This window comes from Dipodomys merriami, unplaced genomic scaffold, assembly GCF_024711535.1.
Source record: "Dipodomys merriami isolate MVZ:Mamm:240054 unplaced genomic scaffold, mDipMer1.0.p SCAF_768, whole genome shotgun sequence".
Classification (NCBI taxonomy): domain Eukaryota; kingdom Metazoa; phylum Chordata; class Mammalia; order Rodentia; family Heteromyidae; genus Dipodomys; species Dipodomys merriami.
Window position 1 is genome coordinate 380,208 of NW_027206366.1, and position 8,361 is coordinate 388,568.

The 8,361-nt window shown below is 41.0% G+C and overlaps 1 pseudogene; it reads left to right on the forward strand.

The window, feature by feature from the left end:
- The first annotated feature begins 1,611 nt into the window (after positions 1–1,611).
- On the forward strand, positions 1,612–6,258 carry LOC138818503 (myelin protein zero-like protein 3 pseudogene; annotated as a pseudogene).
- Positions 6,259–8,361: the final 2,103 nt, after the last annotated feature.

The following is an 8,361-nucleotide window of genomic DNA, read 5'->3' on the forward strand; positions in this document are numbered from 1 at the left end:
TATACATACCTCCTCATTTTCATGTATGTTCTCTTGGCCATTGAACAGAAGTGGGGTCTCTGAAAGGAAACTTGTATGGTGATCTGTCTGCTTTGGTCCATACAACATAGAAGCACTTTCCCATCCCTTCAATGATTTTGACAAGCTCCATGTGATTCATGCTGAACTGCTTTCAATGCTGTAACAATGTAGAGGTCACAACTTGATGTGTGGATAGCTGTCCATGCTTGATCCTGAGTTCCCTTGACACGCAGGGACCAAAACTCCATGTTGGGAAAGTGAGAGCATTATTAGCTGGCTTATATCTGTGTAGTTTGAATGACACCAGTAGGCATTGAGGCCTCCTCTTCATGTCCAAGTATCCTCAGCATATTGATAAAGATTGACACACCATGGCAAGTCGTCACAAAAAAATTCTGACCTGGTCCTGGGCATTATCTCAAGCATCTCACCCACTTCTAGCAACTTCTCTTCTTTCAAGGTCTTGCCAATTCTCCTCCTTGTGTTCTCAGGTAAAATAATGCTGTCAGTGAGTAAAGAGCAGAGGACAAGGAAGCAGGTATTCTAGAGAAAGTAAATACTGAAGCCTCTTCCATGGTGAGAAGATAATGAAACCTGCAACTATAGGATAGCGAAGGAGTTAAGATGGTTATGCACACATTTTGTGCACAAAAATTCCAGACCTAGTATGCCGTGTTCAGAGTTTCAGTCCATAATGGTCTGTAACAAAGGCATCACAGTTACAGATAAACCAAGTTCATAATGTCTTTTCTTCTTTTCTTCTGTGCCATTCTGGGGCTTGCACTCAGGAAATGGACACTATCCCTGAAGTTTATTTTTTCCCCTCAAGGCTACTACTTCACCACTGGAACCACAATTCTACTTCTAGTTTTTTGGACATAATTGGAAATAGAATTCGTACAGGCTTTCCTGCCCAAGTTGGCTTCAATCACTTATCCTCAACCTCATGAATAGCTAGGATTAGAAGATTGGCCATTGAGCATGGTAGCAACTCTCTTCCTTTTTAGTTCTTTTTCTTTGTTCCTTTTTTCCAGTTATGGGCCTGAATTCTAGGCTTGGGCACTGTCCCTCATCTCTTCAGCTGAAGGCTAGTCTCAACCACTTGAGCCACAGCGTGATTTCCAGCATTGTTTCTGCTTAAGTAGTAATGAGCAATTGAATCCAGGGCCTCATGCATGCAAGGCAAACACTCTACCACTGAGCCACCTTCCCAGCCCCATCTTTCCTTTTCTTTAAAAAAATATTATTAGGAAGATGATGTTCAGAGGGATAACAGTTAAGTCAGTTAAACAGTTGTCAGGTAAAGAATCCATTTTTGGGGGACAATTACACCCCTTTCCTTTTTCTCAATTTATACCTCTCACTGTGGCTTTTTTGTGGTTAACTGGAGATAAGAATCTTGCAGACTTTGCTGCCTAGGGTGATTTTGAACCGTGATCCTCAGGTATCAGTCTGCTGATGAGTTAGGATTACAGGCTTGAATCTGAAAGACAAGATGACTGTTCTGAAGATTGTCCTATATTGGTTATAGGGCTGTGGGCCTGAATGGACTTATGCAGTTAATGCTAGGCAGATCAGTCATCTGGAAGCATGTGTCCCTTCTTAACCCTGATTGTCCCTCAGAACAGATAGGTGATGCTTTCAGAGCAAGAACCAGTTTGTACCAGCTCAACAGACGTCCTCACTATATATGTCTTATTCAACAACTATTGGGTTGCTTATATTATCAAGACATTTTCTTTCTTAAGAACTTTTTTATTGTAAGATTGCAATAAATACAGATTCATCATGGTCTAGGAATACATGTCTGCTATCAGCTTTAATATCAAAGCCACATAGCTGTTCCAAATCATGTTTTATTGATCTTAAAGTAGTTCTTGAATATTAGTCTTTATTAGTAATGATATTATTAATGTAAGTATTAAAGTTCTTCAAACATATTTCTCTTATTAAATGAATCCTTACAGTAACATTGAAAGCATCTTCTGGAGCAGCATTGGAAAAGATACTTGGATAATACTAAGAATGAAGGATGAGAAGTGTGAAAAACAGAACTAAGAATTACCAGTGTGACTGGGAAACATCTTCTACAGAGCAGAATCCCAGATTTCTGGAAACATATCATGTGAGAACAGGGCTTCAAAAAGTACATGTGACCACATGGGTGAGCCTCAATGTTGCCACATAGATGTTATTCCTATATGAAAGTCTCATGTTCGATGGGCTTTCACAACCCCAGATTTATGAAAGTTTGTTGTCTTCTTTCCTTCAATATTACTTCATACTTTGCTATTGAGTGTAATTATTCTTTTAAAACATGAAAACTCAACACCATCTCTTGGACTGAGGCATTTACTGTCTCCCTATGAATAGATCTGTTATTTAAGAGGCTTCCTTGGGCTGGGTAGGTGGCTCAGTGGTGGAGCAATTGCTTTGCATGTTTGAGGCCCTGGGTTCGATTCCTCAGCACCACATAAGCAGAAAAAATGCCAGAAGTGGCGCTATGGTTCAAGTGGTATAGTGCTAGCCTTGAGCTGAAGAACTGCGGGACAGCATCCAGGCCCAGAGTTCAGGCCCCACGAACGGACAACCCCCCCCCAAAAAGAGGCTTCTTTACAGGTGCCAGTGCCTCCCTCCTTTAATACTAGCTTCTCAGGAGGCTGGGATCTGAAGGTCACAGTTGAAGCCTGCCTGGGTGGGAAAGTCCATCAGATTCTCATCTCTAATCAACTACCAAAAAAGCCAGAAGTGGAGCTGTGGCTGAGGTGGTAGAACACTCGGCTGGAGCAAAAAACGCATAAGGATAGGCAGCACCCAGCCTGATCCTGAGCCCCAGACCCGCCTTCAGGCACACACACACACACACACACACACACACACACACAAACACACACACACACACACACACACACACACACAAGTGGCTTTCTGCCAGACATGTCATGTGGGCCCATGAAATGGTTGGAGACCCCTCTTCAAATGGACTTGCCCTTGTATTTACTCCAGTAATGTGGAAATTGACTCTCAGTCACCTATAGGTCCATTGGTTTAGGATTTGTACTTTGCATCCCACTTCCTCTGCTTGTTTTTTGAGGTGAGTCTTGTAGCTCAACACAGATGTCAATACACTTCAAGATACTGCTTACGGTCTCAAGGCCTGCATTCACACTACACATGGAAAAATAAAACATGACCTGAGAGCCTCTGCTTACTCTGAGGGCCAGCTATCCAAGCAACGGCAGCTTCCTATGAATGGCAAACTGGAATCCAGGCTCAGGTTGTTCACAACAGACAGATGTGAGTTGTGTAAGGCTTGAATTGTTCTAAGGAAAAGCAGAGAATGGACGAAGGCAGAGGAACTGGGAAAAGACAATCTACCCTCCCATGTTTCCTTGCAGTTCCTGGTCCACATTATATCCTTTGCTAATTGCTCTGCTGTGTGTGTGTGTGTGTGTGTGTGTGTGTATGTGTGTGTGTGTGTGTGTGTTTGAGAGTGTCAGTGAATGTTTGCATGTGTACAGTGGTTCTTGGCCTTGAATTAAGGGGCTGGACACTGGGAAGGTAGGGTGAATATGAGCAAGTACATCATATGCGTGTGTGGAAGTAACTCCATCAAACCTCTGAGTGTGCAACTAGTATATACTAATAAAAGTGAAAAAATGATTAAGCAATGCTCAAAATCCTCCATAAGCTATTTAGAGATAACTTTAAAAAAGGATCAGGAAGCATAGTTGGTAGGGCATATGAAAAATCTGTAGTTAAAACTGTGGGATCATTCAAGCAAGGTGCTGGTGGCTCATGCTTGTACTCGTAGATATTCAAGAGGCTGAGATCTAAGGATCATTATTTGAAACCTGACCAGGCTGAAAAGTAATCACACTCTATATAAGATATACTACTCAGAAAAAGCTCAAAGTGGCACTCTGAGGCTTAAGCAGTAGAGTGCCCAAATTCAAACCACAGGACTGGCAGAAAATAAAAGAAATAGTCCAAACTTAAGATGTCTAAGGAGTTTTAGACTAAATGTTGTATATAAACAAGTTACTATATTTTGGGGCTCATTTGTTGTTGTTGTTTTAAATATATTATGTATATTCTTCCCCCTATGATATATCCCCATTTGACTTTGAATTGACTTTGATACCGTGCACCTTGTATATACATTTTTCTAATTTGGGGAGGGGAACCAAAATAACAAATTGCTGAAACAAGGACACAGGATGACCCATTGCAACAATGATATCCATAGGACAGTATGTTAGAAATGAACTTTACAACATTGGGTAGGGAAGGGTGGAGGGGAAGGTAAGGGATAGTAGAAAAAAACAAGGGAAGGGGTAACAATGCTTGACTAGAAATGTACTCATTGCCTTATTCATGTATCTGTAGCATTTCTATAGAATCTTCACAATAAAATAAGATTTAGAAAATGAAAAATATCTAGTTACAGCTAAAGTACGAAAGGAAAAATCCGTTCATTCATTTGCCTGTGGCAACAGAAATTAGAAATACACAGTCAATAGATATTTATTGCAAATCCCACACGGATTCATGCCCATGGCTACTTCACCCTCCTTGTCTTCAGGGGAAAGTCAGGAGGAATCAGTACAAGCTTCCTATCCAATAGCAGTCTACTCAATTCCTGTACCAAGACTGCCATCTGTAGTACATCAGATGGAAAAAGTTAACATTCCGTCTAAAAGGGTCTCAAATGAGCCCTATAAACCATAGCCTCCAACTGTCCTGATTTAACTCTTATTTCCTTTCCCAAGCTACAAATACATATAAACTTGTGGAGGGCTCTACAGAGATGGACAAAGACTTATAAAACATATATTGTTTCACACCTGTAGAAAATTAAAACTAGACCCTTATAAAGCACACTGAACAAGAATCAACTCCAAAGGGATCAAAGACCTCAGAGCCAAAGCAGATACCCTGAAAACATTACAGGAAGGAAAAGGAGAAACTCCAGGGCTCCTTGGCACTTGTCAAAAGTTTCTTAATAAAGACCCAGACACACATAAAATCAAAGAAAGGTTGGACAAATGAGATTGCATGAAACTGCAGACCGTCTGCACGACAAAGGACATAGCTATCAAGATCAAGAGAAAGCCCAAGGATTTGGAGAAGATCTTCACTAGGCTTACAATGGACAAGGATCTCATATCTAACATATAATTAGACCTCAAATAATTAAACCCTCCAAAAACAAATCCTCAAAGAAAAACTGCCCGATAAATAAGTGGGCTAAAGACTTAAAGAAAAAGGTCTGAAGAGGAAATAGGAATGGCCAATAGATACATGAAGAAATGATCAAATTCTTTAGCCATAAAAGAAATGAAAATCAAGACAACGTTGAGATTCCACCTCACCCAAGTTTGAATGGCTATAATCAACAAATTTAATAATAACTGATACTGGAGGGGATGTGGTTAAAGGGAACGTCCTGCATTGTTGGGGGGAGTGTAAACTTGTTCAACCACTTTGGAAGGCAGCACAACCATGTTTATTGCAGCATTATTTAGCAAAACTAAGATATGGAACCAACCAGATGCCCCTCAGTATATGAATGGATCAAGAAAATATACACAATGGAATTCTATGCCTCCATCAGAAAGAATTAGGCAGGTACCTGAGGAGCAGCAGGGATGCTGCTGATCAGAGCCGCTTGAGACTAGGGCTGCACCTTCTCTGCCCTGATAGGCATCCTACTCTTGCAGGATTAGTGCAGCTGCTGACATACGAGGTTATGTTGGAGAAAATGTCAAGTTGAGATGTACCTTCAAGTCATCTTCATATGTCACTGACAAACTGACCATAGACTGTAAGTACCGTCCTCCCAGCAGCAGTTGCACCAAATCTATTTTTCACTATCAGTCTTTCCATTACCCAACCACAGCAGGCACTTTTCTGGATCAGATCTCCTGGGATGGAAATGCATACAAAGGGGATGCATCCATAAGCATAAGCAACCCTAACCTGATGGACAATAGGACATTCAGCTGTGCTGTGAAGAATCTCCCAGATGTGCACCATGACATCCCCCTGACGGAACTAACAATCACAGAAAGGGGTTTTGGTACCATGCTGTCCTCTGTGGCCCTTCTTTCTATTCTTGTTTTCATTCCCTCAGCAGTAGTTATTGTTCTGCTGCTTGTGAGAATATCAAGGAAGGCTGCAGGGATGAAAAAGCGGAGGGCTATAAGACGAAGTCTTGGAGTTCCAGGAAGATAGCAGAGGAGAAAGTGGAGGTTAAACAACTCTCGCATAGAAAGCAGTTTTAGTGTTCCAGTGAACAGTCCTAAGTCAGAGAATCACAAGTGTTCCATCACAGTACAGAGAGTTAGGCCAGAGAGGGAAAATCCTGTCAAGGAGACAGATCTGAGCACTTGCCAGTAGTCGCGGCTGTGGCTGTGGCTGCAGCGGTGGCAGCCGTAGCCGCCATACCTGCAACACAGAGAGTCCGGGACGAAAGAGCCAGATTCGGCAGGTGAGCAAATTCTATTCAACACCAGCAAGAACCGACAAGGAGCAATCATCTTCATCCAGCAGTTAGCAGACCAGAGACAACCCAGGAACCAAGACTCGGCGTGAGTAGAAGCCTGACGTCCTCACTCCTTCTCAGAGAGAAGAGGAGGGAAGACACCTCTCATCCCCCACTACCAGAGATCTCCATCTTTGATACTGACAAGGGCCTGGCTGCGCTGCTAGCTCCAACTCAGGCCTTGGAAGAAAACTAGAGTCATTTAGGAGCTCACAAGGACCTAACCTGATGTGCCAGACTCAGCTCAACCCAGGGAAAAGTCACCCAGCTCAGGCTGTCAGACCCAGGAGTGGCTTTCTTCACTAGGAAACAGAGCGACAGGCTGTCCATCCCTTTAGCAGACTCTACAATCAATTGAAATTCAGTAAACATAAATCCTGAGAATGGCTCCAGGCTGGGCTCTGTGAGTGTCTCAGGAGCTAACCCTTCAGGGAAAATCTAATTTTTACTGAAAGGCCTCCACTCTACCCAGAACCTAGCCTCATCACAGCATCTCCAAAGTAGAGGAAACATCCATCTCCCTCTTGTGATACTCAAAACAGATTTCCCTCCCATTGAACTATACTGGGAGGAGGATCACAAAATCCTGGGTAAAGCAGAGCATTTTTGTGCCTTCTCAAACAAACTGACTTAAGAAACCAACCAAGCCACAGGAAAATCAAACACCACAAGTAGACCAGAGACTCCAACAAGAGGCTAGTAATGGACACAAGGGTAATACAGGACTTTCCTAACCCTGCCCAAAAAATCAAAGAATTTTTTTTTTTACCTTTCATAAATTTTTTTTCTAAAACTTCTTTTAATTTTTACCTTTAAAAAAATTGTTTTCTAGTAACTTTTTTTTCTCCCTCTTATAATTTTTATTTTAGGGGTATATGTGTGTGTGCATGTTTTCTTTCTTTTTTTTTGCTTTTTAAAAAATTATATTTTTTTGTTTAGCTCTACTGAACTTTTAATCTTTTTTCTTCCTCATTCTTTTCACCTTTTCTTCTCTTTCATTCTTCTTTGTGAGACTTAATTGCTGTTCTGCACATCCTCAGATTACCCGTAGTCGATTATTAGACCTTATCCCCCACAGAGTACACAATTAATCAAGAAATATATTAATCAATTCAAAACCTCTTAGACTTACATTCTTTAGTAGCAGTACTAACTCTTTATACCTATATAATATTTTAATTATTTTTATTGTTAAGTTTTTCAGGTCTCCTTCATATCCGTCCACTTCTCTAATTATATCCTCATTCTTTTTGTATTGTCTGATATATTTATTCATTCATTTCAGTAATCAATAGCACCAGATAGTTAGTTTAAATATATGAGTGCCATTTTACCAATCACAGTTTTTCCTCTTGAAATGGAATTAATCATGGAAAAATAGTCATGTCCTCTTCTGTGAGAAACCTGAGACCTTTTATACCCCAGCTTAAGAATGTAAAACAATAAAAATCACACATAATTTTTTCCTCTCTAAGAAGACCAAAAGCCAGGAATGTGCTTTTTATAAGACAGTGACATGAACAAAACATTATGTCAAAAAACAAACTTTACAACTTTGGCCATTGGGGGAGTGAGATGGGAAGGGAGGGAGAGGGGAAAGGATGGGAAGGTGAAACAAAGGAGGAGGCAACAATGCTTGATAAGAAATGTATTCATTACCTTGCCCAGGTAATTGTAACTCTTCTGTATGGTATTTTCACAATAAAAGAAGAAAAAGAGAACAAAAGGCAAAACAAAAAAAGCAGTGACACTTGTCAGTTCCTTGTGGAGTGGTAATTCCCAAGGCCACCATT